The sequence below is a fragment of the Aotus nancymaae genome, unplaced genomic scaffold (assembly GCF_030222135.1).
Source record: "Aotus nancymaae isolate 86718 unplaced genomic scaffold, 86718_ANA_hifiasm-v0.15.2.pri h1tg000076l, whole genome shotgun sequence".
NCBI lineage: Eukaryota > Metazoa > Chordata > Mammalia > Primates > Aotidae > Aotus > Aotus nancymaae.
In genome coordinates, this window is record NW_026988491.1 from 15,019,269 (window position 1) to 15,037,189 (window position 17,921).

A 17,921-nucleotide genomic window follows, 5' to 3' on the forward strand; every position below is an offset into this window, starting at 1 on the left:
CTCTTAGGTGGGCGAGTGGTGGGGCTGCGCATGCGCATCTACTGAAGCGCCGCTTGGCCGTTGGGCCGCCCACCTGTTGCTCTGACGTGCCGGCGCCGCCGCAAGGTGGTTGCTGGGTGTGCCGCTGGCGCTGGCGCTGGGTGAGCGGAGCGGCTGCGGGGCTTCTCTCGGCGTCCGGGTGTCCAGCTTCCCACAGCGCGTCCTGGTAGCGTCCGTGGGCGCCCAGGCCTCGAAGAACCTCCTCGAGGCGGGCACCTGAGGTGGCGGCTGAGGCAGATAATGGCGCCTGGGCTGCGGTGGCGCTGGCCCTGTCGCCTGGAGGCTTTCTCCAGGGCCAGGATATACTTACTTTTTTGTAAACCAACTCTTCCTTAGCGCAGAAGAGGCGTCAAAGCTCTGGCGCGTCTCCAGAGCCCCGGGAGGAAGGCTGTAACGGCAGCCCCATCGTAGGCAGGGACATTCGCATCCCGAGCCCTGGATCGCTGAAAACCAGTCCAGAGTTCGGAAGCTGGAATGAACCTTAGAGTGTCGGTTCTGGGTTTTCTTCGCTGGCGTTTTCCCGCTGACGTTATGTAAACATCAAGAGGAGCCTAGAAGTGTAAAGGAAAAAAGGACAGCTAACCACAGGGCAGACCGTGGGCAAGATACCTTCGTGTTCTCCGCTCTCATAGGTCAGGTAGGTACCGTCAGCGTCCCCGTTTGACAAGTGAGGAAACTGAGGTGGCCCAGAGTCCAGGTCACTGGACAGATCCCCCCAACTGCAACCCCAACCCCCCCACCCCGACTCCTGCCTAAGAGTCTCGGTTTTTTTCTGAAGGTGCAATTGACAGGAGCCTGTGAGTATTGGGGAAGGGGCCAGGGGCCAGGGCTGAGCTTACCCTGCATCTAGTCCAAACTTTCCCATTTTGAAGGGTTAAAAAACCAGATGTACTTTTTAGTTCCTTATTATCTTCTAAAATGTATGTATATTCAAGTGAGCTATACAAAAGAAAGCACGTAACATGTAAATTTAAAAGCATAATGGTAAAATGGAACCTCAGTACCAACTTAAGAAGCTGTAACAGTAAAGGTTTACATAAAGTGTCCTTAGTAGCCAGTGTTCTCTAGTTCTTTAGGTACATTAACTTGTCTAAGCCTCCCAACAACCAGTGAGATAAGTGTTGATCCTTTTTTTTTTTTGAGACAGTCTTGCTCTGTTGCCCAGGCTGGAGCGCAATGGCGCCATCTCGGCTCACTGCAACCTCCGCCTCCCAGGTTCAAGCGATTTTCCTGCCTCAGCCTCCCGAATCGCTGGGATTACAGGTGCGCACCACCATGCCCCGCTAATTTTTGTATTTTAGTAAAGACAGGTGACCTCTAGTAGAGGTAGTTTGTATTTTAGTAGAAAAGGGTGACCTCAAGTGATATGCCCGCCTCAGCCTACCAAAGGGCTGGGATTACAGGCGTGAGCCACTGCCCCCAGCCGATATACCCATTTTATAGATGAGAAAACTGAGGCACAAAAAGACTAAAAGTCGGTTTTCTGACTCTCACACCACCTATACCATGATATCTATCTGTGTGATTCTAACCCCTCTATGCGCCTGCCTCCTTCAGAAGTACCCACTATCATAATAAATTAATTCTGTTTAACATTCCTTTTCACTGGAAAAAAAAAAAAATGGGATGCAGTGGTTCACACCTGTAATCCCAGCATTTTGGGAGGCCAAGGCGGGTGGATCACCTGAGCTCAGGAGTTCCAGTCCAGTGTGGCCAACATGGTGAAACCTCATCTCTACTAAAAATACAAAAATTGGCGTGGTGGCAGGCACCTGTAATCCCACCTACTTGGGAGGCTGAGGCAGGAGAATCACTTGAGCCTGGGAGGTGGAGGTTGCAGTGAGCTGAAACTGCACCACTGCACTCCATTCTGGGCGACAGAGTGAGACCCTGTCTCAAAAAAAAAGAAAAAGGAAATAGTAGAAAAGACCTCTAAACTCACAAACTGGGAGACAATTTTTGCAAATCACATATTCCATACGAGACTTGTATCTAGGAGATATAAAACTCTTACAGCTCAATAATAAAAAGACAAATAGCCAAATTAAAAAATGGGCAAGGGTGACAACACCAAATGCTGGTGAGGATGTGAAGCAATGGGAACTCTTTTCACTGGTGGGAATGCAAAATGGTACAGCAACTTTGGAAGACAATTTGGCTTTCTTACAAAACTAAACATACTCCTATCATAAGATCCAGCCATTGCATGCCTTAGTGTTTACCCAAATGAGCTGAAAACTTATGTCCACACAGAAACCTGCACATGGATGTTTATAGCAGCTTTATTTGTAATTGCCAAAGCTTGAAAGCAACCAAGATGTCCTACAGCAGGTGAATGGATAAACTGGCATATCCAGACATGGACTGTATTCAGCACTAGAAAGAAATGTGCTGTTAAGCCATGAAAAGGCGTGGAGAAACTTTAAATGCATTACTAAGTGAAAGAAGCCAATCTGAAAAAGCTACATACTGTCTGATTCCAACTATATTACATTCTGGAAAAGGCAAAACTATGGAGACAGTAAAAATATCTTTGGTTGTCAGGGGCTGGGAGTGGGGAGAAATGCACAGAGAATTTTTCAGGTAGTGAAATTACACTGGATGAGTGGTGGATACATGTTATTACACATTTGTCAAATCCAGCAGGATGTGTGGCACCAGGAGTAAAACCTAATGTAAACTGTGGGCTATGGGGTATAATGGTGTGTGATGTAGCTTCATTGCTTGTAACAAATGTAACTTCTGGTGCCTGATGTTGACGATGGGGGAGGCTATGAGTGTGTGTGGGATAGGGGAACTTTGTATTTTCTGTTGAGTTTTGCTGTGAACCCAAAACTGCTCTTAAAGATGAAATTTTTATTTTAATGGGCTAAGTATTTGAATTTTTCCAAAGAGGATACACAAATGACTGATAAGTACATGAAAAGACATTCAACATCATGAGTCATTAGGGAAATACAAATCAAAGCCATAATGAGATACCATTTTTCACCCAGAAGAATGGCTAGAATAAGAAAGACACACACAGCCAGGCATGGTGGCTCACACTGGGCATGGTGGTACATGCCCAGTTACTGGGGAGGCTGAGGCAGGAGGATTGCTTGACTTGGGAGGCAGAGGTTGCCATGAGTTGAGATCACGCCACTGCACTCCAGTCTGGGCGACAGAGTGAGACTCCATTTCAAAAAAGAAATAGACACAAGTTAGTGTTGGCAAGGATGTAGAGAAATTAGAACTTTCATGCTTTGCTGGTGGGAATGTAAAATGGTGTCTGGCAATTTCTTAAACAGTTAAATGTAGCCAGGAGTGGTGGTACACACCTGTAGGAGGCTGAGGCAGAAGCAGTGCTTGAGGTTACGAGTTTGAGACCAGACTGGGCAAAATAGTGAGACTCTATTAAAAAAAAAATTAAAGGTAGACTTACTATATGATCCAACAATTCCACTCCTAGGTATCTACCCCAAAGAAATTTTTGTCCACACAAAGACTTGTATGCAGATGTTCATAGCAGCATTATTTACAATAGCCAAAAACTAAGAACACCCAAATGGCTATCAGTTGATAAGTAGATAAACAGAATGTGGTCTATCAGCCAGGCATGCTGGCTCATTCCTGTAATCTCAGGATTGCTTGAGGCCAGGAGTTTGAGAACAGCCTGAGCAACATAGGCCGCATCTCTACAACAATTTGTTTAAAATAGCTGAGCATGATGATATGTGTCCGTGTAGTTCCAGCTACTCAGGAGGCTGAAGTAGGAGGATTGCTTGAAGCCAGCAGTTCAGGGCTGCCATAAACTATGATCCTAGCACTGTACTCCAATCTGCGTGACAAAAAATAAAAATAAAACACAACAAAATATGGTGATACAGTTTGGATATTTGTCCCCTCCACAATCTCATGTCGAAATTTCATCCCTGGTGTTAGAGTTGAAGCCTGGTGGGAGGTGATTGGGTCATGGAGGCAGATCCCTCATGAATGGCTTAGCACCACCCCCTTGGTGATGAGTGAGTTCATGTGCAGTCTGGTTGTTCAAAGGTGTGTGGCATCTACCCCCTTACTTTCTCGCTCCTGCTGTCACCATGTGACATCCCTGCTCCCCCTTTTCTTCTGCTGTGATTGGAAGCTTCCTGAGGACCTCACCAGGAGCGGATGCTGGAGCCATGCTTGCACAGCCTGCCGAACTCCGAGCCAATTAAACCTCTTTTTTTATTTTTTATTTTTATTTTTTTGAGTCTTGCTCTATTGCCCAGGCTGGAGGGCAATGGCATGATCTTGGCTCACTACAACCTCCACCTCCCGGGTTTAAGTGATTCTCCTGTCTCAGCCTCCCGAGTAGCTGGGATTACAGGCGCCCACCACTACACCTGGCTAATTTTTGTATTTTTAGTAGAGATGGGGTTTCACCATGTTGGTCAGGCTGATCTCGAACACCTGACCTCCAGTGATCCACCCACCTCAGCCTCCCAAAGTGCTAGGATTACAGGCATGAGCCACCGCACCCTGCCTAAACCTCTTTTCTTTGTGAATCACCCAGCCTCAGGTATTTATAGCAGTGCAAGAAGGGCCTAATACATGTGGTGTCTCCATATAATGGATACTCTTCATCAATGATGAACCCTGAAAAACACTAAATGAAAAAAGCTAAACACAGATAGCACATATTGTAGTATTCTGTTTTTGTAAAGGATTCCAGAAAAGAAAAATCTGTAGTGACAGAGGTAGATGAATGGTTATCAGATGCCGAGAGTGAAAATGGGGAGTGAATGTGAAAGGCACAAGGTTTCCTTTTTTGGGGGGATGGTGGAGACAAAGGAGTCTCACTCTGTCGCCCAGGCTAGAGTGCAGTCGTGCAATCTTGGCTCACTGCAACCTCTGCCTCCTGGGTTCACGTGATTCTCATGCCTCAGCCTCCCAAGTAGCTGGGATTACAGGCATGCACCATCATGCCTGGCTAATTTTTGTATTTTTAGTAGAGACAGGGTTTCGCTATGTTGGCCGGAATGGTTTCAAACTCCTGACCTCAGGTGATTCGACTGTCTCAGCCTCCTAAAGTGCTGGGATTACAAGTGTGAGCCACGTGCCCGGCCTCAATGTTTCTTTTAAGGCTGATGGGAATTTTTAAAAATTAGTTTGTGGTGATAGCGTACAACTTTTAAAATATACTAAAATTCATTGAGTTGTACACTTAAAATGGGTGAATGACATATTTTACGGCATGTAAATTATATCACAGTAAAGCCATTTGGGAGGCGTCTTGTTCTGTGGCCCAGGCTGGAGTGCAGTGACACGATCTTGGCTCACAGCAGCCTCCCCTTGAGATCCTTCCACCTCAGCCTCCCAAGTAGCTGGGACTAAAGGCTATAGGGACTCCCAAGTAGCTGGGACTATAGGGACCACCATGTCCAGCTAATTTTTTTTGTATTATTTTGTAGAGACTGGGTCTCACCATGTTGCCTAGGCAGGTCTTGAACTCCTGGGATTAACCAATCCTCCCACCTCGGCCTCCCAAAGTGTTGAGATTACAGGCGTGAGCCACCTTGCTCTGCCATTTCTATAATTTTAACATTTCAAGAATATGATATAAATGAAATCATACACTATATGACCTTTTGGCTAGGCTTTTTTTTTTTTCCCTCAATATCAGTTTCTTGAGATTCATCAAGCTTGTTACATGTATAAATACTTATTCCTTTTTATATCTGAGTAGTAGTCCATGGTATGGATGCATTACAGGTTGTTGAACCATTCACCCCTTGAAGAACACATGGGTTGTTTTGGTTTTTGGCTATTACATATCAAACTACTGTAAACATTTGTGTATGGCTTTTGTGTCAACATAAAGTCTTCATTTCTCTGTATAATTCCCCAAGAGTGCAATGGGTCATATGGTTATTGTATATTTAGTTATTTAAGATACTGCCAAATTAGGCCGGGTGCAGTGGCTCCCGCCTATAATTCTATCATTTTGAGAGTCCAAGGTGGGCAGATCATGAGGTCAGGAGTTCAAGACCAGCCTGGCCAACATGGTGAAACCTTGTCTGTACTAAAAATACAAAAATTAGCCAGGCATGCTGGCGTGTGCCTGTAATCCTGGTTATTTGGGAAGCTGAGGCAGGAGAATTGCTTGAACCCAGGAGGCGGAGGTTGCAGTGCGCTGAGATCCTACCACTGCACTCCAGCCTGGGGTGACAGAGCAAGACTCCATCTTGGGGGCAGGTGAGGGGGGAAGAAAAAAAGGAACTGCCAAATTGTTTTTCAGAATAACTGTATCATTTTACATTCTCATTGGCAGTTTATGAGTGATCCGGTTTCTCCACATCCTCTTCTGCATTTGGTGTAACAACTTTTTACCTTTAGTCATTTGGGTAATGTAGAGGGATCTCCCATTGGAGTTTGAGTTTGCATTTCCTTAATGGCTAGTTATATTGAACATTCTTTCATAAGTTTATTTCCAATCTGTGTATTCTCTTTAGTGAAGTGCTTTTTTATGTCTTTTGCACATTGTTTATTTAGATTGTTTACTTTTGAGTTTTGGGAGTTCCTTATATATTCTAGATCCTTTGTTAGATAAGTAGTTTGCAAATATTTTCTCCCACTCTATGCCTTTTCATCCTCTGGACAGGGTCTTTTCACAGAGCAAAAGTGCTTAGTTTTGATGAAATCCATTTTTTAAAATTTTTCCTGTTATGGATTGTGCTTTTGGTGTCAAGACTAACAATGCTTTGTGTAGCTCTCAGTCTAGACGATTTTCTCCTTCATGGTTGATAATTTACATTTAAGTTCATGGTCTTTTTTTTTTTTTGGCGGGGTGGGGAGACAGAGTCTCACTCCCTCACCCAGGCTGGAGTGCAGTGGTGTAATCTTGACTCACTACAACCTCTGCCTCCCAAGTTCAAGCAATTCTAGTGCCTCATCCTCCCAAGTAGCCAAAATTATAGGTGCACACCATCACACCCAGCTAATTTTTGTATTTTTGTTGGAGACGGGGTTTCACCATGTTGGCCAGGCCAGTCTGGAACTCCTGACCTCAAGTGATTTGCCCGCCATAACCTCTCAAAGTGCTGGAATTATAGGCATGAGCCACCGCACCGGCTCATAATTTTTGTGTATAATGTGAGAGTTAGTTCAAGGTTCATTTTCTTGCTTATGAATATCTGATTACTCCAGAACCATTTGTTAAAAAGCCATTTTCCCTCCATTGAATGCATCAGCACCTTTATTAAAAAAAAAAAAAAAATGGACATATTAGTTGATGACAGATTCTCTTAGTTTTCCTTCCTTTGAGAATTTTCCAATTTCCCCCAGCATTCTTGAAGGACATTTTCATTGGATATGGGATTCTGGGTTCATAGTTCTTTTAAACACTTGAAAAATGTTGTGTCACTTCTTTCTGGCTTCTATTGTCTCTGATGAGAAATCAGCTGTCATTCACATTTTTTTTTTTTTCTATGTAAGTAACATTGTTTTCTTCTGGCTGTTTTCAAAAAAACTTTTTGTTTTCATAAGTCTGACTATAATGTGTCTTGGTATGAACTTCAGGTTTGACCTGATTGGAATTCTCTAAGCCTCTTTATTTTTATTTATTTTATTTTTTTGAGACAGACTCTTACTCTGTCACCCAGGCTGGAGCACAGTGGCAGGATATCGGCTCACTGCAACCTCTGTCTCCCAGGTTTAAGCGATTCTCCTGTCTCAGCCTCCCAAGTAGCTGGGACTACAGGCATGCACCACCACGCCCAGCTAATTTTTGTGTTTTTAGTAGAGACAGGTTTCACCATGTTGGCCAGGATGGTCTCAATCTCTTGACTTCATGATCTGCCCGCCTCGGCCTCCTGAAGTGCTGGGATTACAAGCATTAGCCACCGCACCCGGCCAGAATCTATTGTTTTATACATTTTGCCAAATAGGAAAGTTTTCTTTGATGATTTGTTCATTTGTTTGTTTGTTTATTTGAGACAGGGTCTTGCTCTGTTACCCAGGCTGGAATAGAGTGGCACAATCATGGCCCACTGCAACCTAGACCTTCTGGGCTCAAGTGTCACTCTCACCTCAGCTCCCAGAGTAGCTGGGACCACAGCTGTGCATCACCACACTCAGTTAATTTTTGTATTTTTTTGTAGAGATGGCATCTCACTATGTTGTCCAGGCTGGTCTCAAACTCTTGGGCTCGAGAAATCCTCCTCCTTCTGCCTCCCAAAATGCTGGGATTACAGGCATGAGCTATCACACCCCACTCTGATCTTTTATTAATAGTGTCACAGGTCCCTGAGGCTGTATTTACTGTTTTGTCCATCTGTCCATCTTTCCTTCCCTCCTTCCCTTCTGCCCTCCCTCCCTCCTTCTTTCCCTTTCTTTCTGCTTCCAAAAAAAAAAAAAAAAGACTCCATCTCAAAGAAAAAAAATAAAAAATAAGTGATTGAGGGCAGACATTTTTTGCCATAAGACATTTCTGGCTTGGTGTGGTGGCTCACACCTGTAATGCCAACACTTTGGGAGGCCAAGGTGGGCAGATCACCTGAGGTCAGGACTTTGAGACCAGCCTGGCCAACATGGTGAAACCCAGTCTCTACTAAAAATATAAAAATTAGCCAGGTATGGTGGCGGGGACCTGTAATCTTAGCTACTTAGGACGTAGGTAGGAGAATGTCTTGAACCTGTGAGGCGGAGGTTGCAGTGAGCTGAGATTGCACCATTGTACTCCAGCCTGAGTGACAAGAGTGCAACTCTGTCTCAAAAATAATAGTAATAATAAATAAATAAATTTAAGACATTCCTGAACTTAGGAGCAAAGCATTTAATATTTTACTATTGAGTATACGTTGCTAGCTATAGGTTTTTTGTAGATGCCTTTATCAGACTGAAAATGTTTCCATGAACTCCTAGTTTGCTGGAAATTTTTTTTCCTTTCAGGAACAGATGTTGATTTTGTGAAATATATTTTATGCATTTATTGAGATAATCATGTAGTTTTTCTTCAGTCTGTTAATGTGGTAAATTTCATTTATTGGTTTTTAAATTTGAACCAACCTTGCATTCCTCGAAGTAAATGCCATTGATAATGTTGTATATATTTACATATTATTTTCAATGTGATAAGATTTTGTTAATACTTGGATCTGTGTTTATGAGGTCCATCTATCTCATTTCTTACGTCTGGTAATAATTGTTTTATATACTGAGAACTTCAGTGTTAAGGTGCATATGTATTTGGAATTGTGATATTTTCCTGTTGGACTAATTTTTTTTATCATTATATAATGTCCCTTTTTGTATTATTATTATTATTTTTTAGACGGAGTCTGGCACTGTCGCCCAGGCTGTAGCACAGTGGCGCAATCTCAGCTTACTGCAATCTCCACCTCCTGGGTTCAAGCAATTCTCCTGCCTTAGCCTTCTGAATAGCTGAGACTGCAGGTGTGCACCACCACACCCTGCTAATTTTTTTGTGTTTTAGGAGAGATGCGGTTTCACCATGTTGGCCAGGATGGTCTTGATCTCTTGATCTCATGATCTGCCCGCCTCAGCCTCCCAAAGTGCTGGGATTACAGGCATGAGCCACCGTGCCTGGCCCTTTTTTTCTTTTTTAACTGTTATTGCTTTAAAGTCTGTTTGGGTGACATAAGAATAGCTACTCTAGCTCACTTTGGTTTCTATTTGCATGGAATATCTTTTTCTACCCCTTTACCTTAAGTTTATATGAGTTGTTATGCATTTGGCGAGTCTCCTGAAGACAGCAGATACTTGGTTGGTGGATTTTGTCCATTCTGCCATTCTGTATCTTTTAAGTGGAGCATTTAGGCCATTTACATTCAATGTTAGTATTGAGATGTGAGATACTGTTTTATTCATGGTGATAGTTGTTGCCTGAATACCTTGGCTTTTTAAAAATTGTGTTATTGTTTTATAGGCCTTGTGAGATATATACTTAAAGGAGATTCTATTTTTGTTTCAAGATTTAGAACTCTTTTTGGCATTTCTTGTAGTTCTGGCTTGGTAGTGACAGATTCTCTCAGCATTTGTTTGTCTGAAAAAGACTTTATCTCTCCTTCATTTATGAAGCTTTTTTTTGCTGGATACAAAATTCTTGGTTGGCAATCATTTTGTTTGAGGAGGCTAAAGATTGGACCCCAATCCCTTCTGGCTTATAGGATTTCTGCTGGGAAATCTGCTGTTAATCTGATAGGTTTTCCTTTATAGGTTCCCTGATGCTTTTGCTTCATCCCGCTTAAGATCCTTCGCTTCATCTTGACTTTAGATAACCTGATGACTGTGTGCCTTTGTGTGCCTGACTTGTGATCTTTTTGCAATGAATTTTTTAGGTGTTCTTTGAGCTTCGTGTATTTGGATGTCTAAATCTCTGGCAAGGCCAAGGAACTTTGCCTTGATTATTTCCTCAAATAAGCTTTCAAAACGTTTAGGTTTGTCTTCTTCCTCAGGAACACCAATTGTTTTTAGGTTTGGCTGTTAAACATAACCCCAAATTTCTTGGAGGCTTTGTTCATTTTTTTAATTTGTCTTTGTCTGGTTGAGTTACTTTAAATGCTTTGTCTTCAGGCTCTGAAGTTCTTTCTTCTACTTGTTGTAGTCAATTGTTGACACTTTCCAGTGCATTTTGTATTTCTCTAAGTGTGTCTTCCATTTCCAGAAATTGATTGTTTTTTCTTTATAATATCTATTTCTCTGGATAATTTTTCATCCATAGCCTGTATTTTTTGTTGTTGTTTTTAGCTTTTTGTTTTTTGGTTTTTTTGAGACAGGGTCTCACTTTGTCGCCCAGACTAGAGTGCAGTGGTGCAATCTCAGCTCACTGCAATTTCTGCTTCCTGGGTTCAAGCAGTCCTCCTGCCTCAGCCTCCCGAGTAGCTGGGATTACAGGCGCATACCACCGTGCCTGGCTAATTTTTGTATTTTTAGTAGAGATGGGGTTTCACTTTGTTGACCATGCTGGTCTCAAACTCTTGACCTTAAGTGATCTTCCCACCTCAGACTTCCAAAGTGCTGGGTTTACAGGTGTGAGCCACCTCGCCTGACAAATCCAAAGCCTGTATTAATTTTTAAATTTCTTTATGTTAGTTTTCACCTTTCTCTGGTATCTCCTTGAGTAGTTTAATAATCTACCTTCTGAATTTTTTATCTGGCAATTCAGAGATTTCTTCTTGATTTGGATTTATTGCTGGCGAGCTAGTATGGTCTTTTGGGGGTGTTATAGAACCTTGTTTTATCATATTACAAATTACTTTTCTTATTTCTTCTCATTTGTGTAGACTATTTCAGGGGAAAAATCTGGAACTCAAGGGCTGCTGTTCAGATTCTTTTGTCCCACAGAGTGATTCCTTCATGTGATGGGCTCCCCCTTCCCCTAGGAATGGAACTTCCGGGGAGCCAGACTGCAGTGATTGCCATTGCTCTTCTGGGTCCAGCCACTCAGTGGGGCTACCAGGTTCCAGGCTGGTGCTGGGGAATGTCTGCAAAGAGTCCTGTGATGTGATCCATCTTCACCTGCTCTGGTGGAGTTGGGAGGGGAGTAAAGTAGACTGTGAGTGTGAGGGTCCTTGCTTGTAGTTTTGTTTAGTGTGCTGGCTTTCTCAAATGCTGGTTGTGCTAGCAGTGAAGTTGTCACGTGGACAGACTCAGGACCTCTGGTTAGCCAGGGTGTTGCAGGCAGTGGAATTAGCTGTTGTATTCTTCTTCCTTGGAGCAGGGTTATTCTGTAGTGAGTTGCTATAATTCCCTGACTTGGTTGACCTCCAGCCAGGAGGTGGTGCTTTCTTTTTTTTATGAAGACGGGGTTTCACCATGTTGGTCAGGCTGGTCTTGAACTCCTGACCTCAGGTGATCCGCCCGCCTTGGCCTCCAAAGTGCTTGGATTACAGGCGTGGGCCACCATGCCCAGCCGAGGTGGTGCTTTCAAGAGAGCACCAGCTGCAATCCGAGAAGGGGGATATAAGCTTGCCCTGAGTTGGCCAGGATAAGTATTCAGGTTTCTCAGGTGATGACCATAAAGCTCCCAAGAGTTTATGGCTTTTGGATCAATTACCAGGACCAGTAGAGAAATACCGTCAGGTGGGGGCAGGGTTAGGCAAGTCTGAGTTCAGACTCCTTTCCAGGAATCTTTCTGTTACTGATTTCTAATTTTTTTTCATTTATTTATTTATTTATTTAAAAGATGGAGTTTTGCTCTTGTTGCCCAGGCTGGAGTGCAGTGGCGCGATCTCGGCTCACTGCAACCTCCGCCTCCTGGGTTCAAGCAATTCTCCTGCCTCGGCCTCCTGAGTAGCTGGGATTACAGGCACGTGCCACCACACCCAACTATGATTTCTAATTTTTAATGCCACAGTAGTTGAAGGACATACTTGAAATAAATTTAAAATCTATTGAGATTTGTTTTGTGGTCCAGAATCTGGCCTATCTTGGCGAATGTTTTATGTGTATGTGAGACTGAGGCATCCATCCCTCAGTTTCAACCACCCATAGATTTGTAATTATTATTGTTACATTTACAGAAATTTGGAGGAAGGTAGAAGTTACTGTCTTGAACCATAAGATGTCTGTTTGAAGTCTTCAGGCTCCTCAAGGGTAAGCTCTATGTTTTGTTAACCTTTGATCCTCTCAGCATAACGCTTGGTCTAAAATGGAAGCTCAGCAGACACTGGTTGAACGAGTGAATGAATGAATGGATGACATTCAGTTGTTAGGCTGTGTTCTGGTTTTTGATTTAGAAAATATGCTTACTGTGTTACGCAATAAGATTGAGTTTTGGCTGGGTGCAGTGGCTTACTCCTGTAATCTCAATACTCTGGGAGGCCGAGGTGGGTGGATCACTTGAGGCTAGGAGTTTAAGACCAGCCTGGCCAACATGATGAGACCCTGTCTCTACTGAAAATACAAAAAATTAGGCATGGTAATACGTACTTATAACCCCAGCTACTCGGGAGGCTGAGGCACGAGAATCTCTTGAACCTGTGAGGCAGACGTTGCCTGGAGTGCCACTGTACTCCAGCCTGCGCAACAGATCAAGACTCTGTCTCAAAAAAAAAAAAAAAAGACTGAGTCTTACACACCTTTGTGTCTTTGTGTCTCTATGGGACTTCACACAGAGCTTGGCACATTGTGGCTGCTCAGTTAGCACTGTTTGTGCTGAATTGAACCAACCAGATATGTACAAAGGGGCTGCCTCTCACTACTGGGGATTTAAAGCCACCCTGAGGCATTTGACAAGCTGTTCTGGCCAAGGTTGAAGAGGTTGTCCCATCATAAAGCCCCCTAAGACATGATGTCACACATAGACACCATTCTCCCTGCAAAGTGGGGCGGGGGGGGCCTGTGCACTGGACTCCCAGACTTAGCTGGGCTCCAGTGCTCTTCTCGGGTTTGGTCCTAGAGCCCAAGAGGAGGTGGATAAGCTACCTGACACTGATATGGTAAAAGGATTATCTGCAAATCACTAGCTTCATCAAGGTTGGCCTCTTTGGTAAGCAGGCCTAAAAGGCTGCACTCAGTAAACCACCCAAGCAGATGAATATTTTTTTACCCCAAGCCTACCTTTTCTGCATCCTTTCCTATTTGGCATGCCCTTCTGCTCCTCTCCTCTCCTTTAGGACTCATTCCTCTCCTTTCCTCCTCTAAACCTCCTCCCAGAAAAAAACCTGATAACTTCACTCACACCGAGTTATAGATAACTAACAAAGCTTACTATTAAATATATTGCTAGCAGGGTTCGGAGTCAGGTACAGCAACTTTTCAACTCTGATCAGGTCTTGAAGTGCTAGGATGAGCCACAGTCATGTAATCATTCATTCATTTGGTTACTGAGCTCTTGCTGTGTCCCATGCATGAGGGCAGCTACTGGGGGTTTGACAGTGGGTGGGCCTAAAGTGGTCTCTCAGTCAGGAGACGGTACAGTACCCTAAGAGCACTGAAGAGGGCTACCTCACGTGAACTCAGGTAGTCGGGGAAGCCTTCCTGAAAGCCATGGAGAAGCACATTCTAGGTAGAGAACAGCATGTGCAAAGGCCTAGAAGTGAGAGCATCTGAGGTGAAAGTTCAGTCTCTGTTGTCAGCAGCAGGACATGGAGCAACACTGACATTGAGATTTAGGTAGAGGGAGACAGAGAATGAGAGGGGGAGAGAAACAGACAGACAGAAGACAGGGACAGGTAGGAGGAAAACCAGAGCATGAAAGAGAAAGAGAGGAGTGGGAGGTAGTAGGTAAACCAGAGCATGAGAGGTCAAGCAGCCAGGAGGGAAGGTGAGGTTGTTAAAGAAAAGGTCAGCTGGGTTTGGTGACTAGGAGTGGATTGGTGACCTCAGTGAGAGGGGTTTCAGAGGCTTATGGGGACAGAAACAGGTTGCAGTGGGTTGTGGAGTGCGGGAGAGGTAGAAAGCAGGAAACACACCCCCTGCTGACGCCGCTCTCGAGGAGACTGGTGTTAAGTGTAGGGGTCAGTTAGGACAGTAACTGGAGAAAGAATACGGCTTCAAGGGAGCAAGGCTTTTTTCTTTTTTCTTTTTTTTTTGAGATGAAGTTTTGCTCTTGTTGCCCTTGGAGTGCAGTGGCGTGATCTCGGCTCACTGCAAACTCCACCTCCCAGGTTCAAGCGATTCTCCTCCCTCAGCCTCCTGAGTAGCTGGGATTACAGGCATGCACCACCACGCCCGGATACTTTTGTATTTTTAGTAGAGACAGGGTTTCTCCATGTTGGTCAGGCTGGTCTTGAACTCCTGACCTCAGGTGATCTGCCCGCGTTGTCCTCCCAAAGTGCTGGGATTACAGATGTGAGCCACTGCACCCAGCTGGCTTTTTTCTTTTCAATGGAAGAGATCAGCAATGTGTTTAGATGCTGATGGAAGGAGCCAGAAGAAAAGCAGAATATTGAGGTGAGACAGGAGATCCCCAAATGTCCAGGTGAGAAGACCAGATGAAATCGGGTACAGGAGCAGGGCTAGCCTCAAAGAGGCGAGGGCAGCCTCCTCCCCTCCTCCCCTCCTTCCCTGGCCAAGGCACGCCCTGGCCCGTGGCTTCCTGTCATAGGCCTAGGAGAAGCCAGTGAATGGATGGGTTTGGTGGCATAAAGTCGAAATGCCCATCTGATGGTGCCTGTGTTCTCTGCTGAAAATGAGGAAGACAGAGGTGGAGTTAGAGGTTAAAGAGAGAATCTAAGAGCTGGGCACTGTGTCCCACTCCTTTAATCCCAACGCTTCAGGAAGCCAACGCAGGAAGATCGGTAGAGCCCAGGAGTTCAAGACCAGCCTGGGCAACATAGTGAGACTCTGTCTCTAAATAAATAAAAATAAAAAACTAGCTGGGCATGGTGGTGTGTGCCTGTGGTCCCAGCTATTCAGGAAACTGAGGTAGGAAGATCACTTGAGTGTGGGATGTTGAGGCTGCAGTGAGCAGTGATCACGCCACTCCACTCTAGCCTGAGTGACATAGCAAGACCCTATCTCAAAAAAAAAAAAAAAAAAAAAAAAAAAAAAATAGTGCTGGGCATGGTGGCTCACGCCTGTAATCCCAGCACTCTGGGAGGCCGAAGCGGGTGGATCACCTGAGGTCAGGAGTTCAAGTTCAGCCTGGCCAACATAGTGAAACCCTGTCTCTACTGAAAATACAAAAACTGGCTGGGTGTGGTGGTGTGCATGCCTGTAGTCCCAGGTACTTGGGAAGCTGAGGCACGAGAATCACTTGAATCTAGGAGGCAGAGGTTTCAGTGAGCTGAGATCAGGCCATTGCACTCCAGCCTGCATGACAGAGTGAGACCCTCTCTCAAAAAAAAAAGAGAATTTAAAATGGTTCCTGTGGAGAATGGGAAACAGAGACTGCCAGGCTGCAAGCAGGGGCCCCTCTCACATGAGAGACCTGGACTTTACAATGGATGTTAGTCTTGGTGGGATTTTGACACTCATGGTGGAGTTTCAGGCAGAGAAGGTATTTTGAGGAGGCTAGAAAGTCTCCCCCAGTTCCCCAGAGTTATTTTTTAAATGCTGCCTAAACCAGAAAACAAAGTGTTGGTAGTTTTTAACCATTATTATTCACTGTAATAATTAGCCACCTAAACCTGTGGACATTTTCACCAAATGATCAATAAAGTGATGCCTTTTTCCTGAATCCTGTCTCACCCCTTTTTTTCATCTTGTTTCACTGGGACCTACTTCTCCAGCTCTGAGGACATTGAAACCAGCATTTGTTTGGGGGCACAATGGTCTTGGGAGAAGTTCCTGAGCATTTTCCAAGCTCCTTGTGTCACCAAGCTCCTCCTGCTGTCACCAGCAGGCCATGCTCTGGGGATGGCGGTTCTTGCCATTGCCCCAACGGCCTTGGGCCTGTTGCCATCCCTGCCAGTCACAGAGCAAGGATGCATTGACTGTTGTCCATTTTTTCTTCCTAGACTGAAAATGGCATTTGGTCTATGCTGCCAGAAAGCGAGGTAAAGTTTCTGTGGGGCCTGTTACCATGCCCTGAATGACAAGGAGGGGGACCTCCACTTGGGCCTAAGAGGAAGGGAGAATAGGGCTCTCTACCCCTTTCCTGACTGGTGTAGTGTCTCCCTGGCTTGGGGTCAGGATGAAAGAGCAAGTGTTGGGGCAGCAGGAGTTCAAGGGGGAGGGCCTGTTCTGGCAGAGGGCCTGTGTGTGTGTGTGTGTGCATGTCTGCGTGTGTGTGCATGTGTATATGTCTGTGTGTATTGTGTCTCTGTACGTGTGTGTCTCTGTACATGTGCATGTCTGGGTGTGTGCATGTGTGTGTTTGCATCTGTGTGTGTGTGTGTGTGCGTATGCCTTCCTGTGCCTGTGTGTCTATGTGTGCATGTGCACGTCTGTGTCTGTGTGTGTATGTGTATGCATGTGTGTGTGTGTATGTGTGTGTGTGTACATGTGCATGTGTACAGACAGGAAGCCACTATCATGGCAGTGCCAAGATGCCCTGTTTGTCCCAAGGGAGGTGCCCCAGAAGAGGAGAAAGGATCACGGGATATTGTCTTTTTTTTCTTTTTTTTTTTTTTGAGATGGAGTCTTGCTCTGTCACCAGGCTGGAGTGCAGTGGCGTGATCTCAGCTCACTACAACATGCGTCTCTTGGGTTCAAGCGATTCTCCTGCCTCAGCCTCCCAAATACCTGAGACTACAGGTGTGCACCATCACGCCCAGCTAACTTTTTTAGTTTTAGTAGAGATGGGGTTTTACCACGTTGGCCAGGATGGTCTGGCTCTCTTTTTTTTTTTTTTTTTTTTGAGATTGAGTTTCGCTCTTGTTACCCAGGCTGGAGTGCAATGGCGCAAGCTCGGCTCACCGCAACCTCCGCCTCCTGAGTTCAGGCAATTCTCCTGCCTCAGCCTCCCAAGTAGCTGGGATTACAGGCACGCGCCACCGTGCCCAGCTAATATTTTGTATTTTTAGTAGAGGCGGGGTTTCACCATGTTGACCAGGATGGTCTCGATCTCTTGACCTCGTGATCCACCCGCCTCGGCCTCCCAAAGTGCTGGGATTACAGGCATGAGCCACCGCGCCCGGCCGGTCTGGCTCTCTTGACTTCGTGACCTCGAGGTCTGCCTTGGCCTCCCAAAGTGCTGGGATTACAGGCATGTGCCACCGCACCTGGCCAGAATATTATCTTTAATCTGGGTTGTGGGACCTATCACTACAGAGTAAGAAGGGCTTTGGAGAGGGATACAGGGAAAAGAGCTCTTCCAACTCTGAATGCCCGATGAGCCTCCCCGTGGGGCTGCCAGCAGTCAGGTGGAGACTCAGGGGCCGCCTGCCCCTGCTGGGCTGAGACTGGCTCTCCTGCCCTTGTTACACGGCCCCTTTCACCGCCAGTGGAAACCTGCCTCACGCTGCCCTGTCCCAGGCCCCATTGACTCCACAAACGCCGGGCCTCGCCCATGT

At 45.2% G+C, this 17,921-nt stretch overlaps 1 long non-coding RNA gene across 3 annotated transcripts in view; it reads left to right on the top strand.

Annotated features, from left to right (window-relative positions):
* Window positions 1-172: 172 nt before the first annotated feature.
* The window catches only part of LOC135271252 (uncharacterized), a 28,906-nt gene continuing 11,157 nt past the window's right edge, over window positions 173-17,921 (top strand). Inside the window, exons 1-3 of one of the 3 annotated variants that reach the window (XR_010339375.1) lie at window positions 183-676; window positions 12,543-16,463; window positions 17,066-17,237. This is a non-coding gene — a long non-coding RNA (uncharacterized LOC135271252). Of the gene's footprint in view, window positions 677-12,542; window positions 16,464-17,065; window positions 17,238-17,921 lie in introns of those variants that run through there. The other 2 variants (XR_010339373.1, XR_010339374.1) reach the window with 2 other exon arrangements.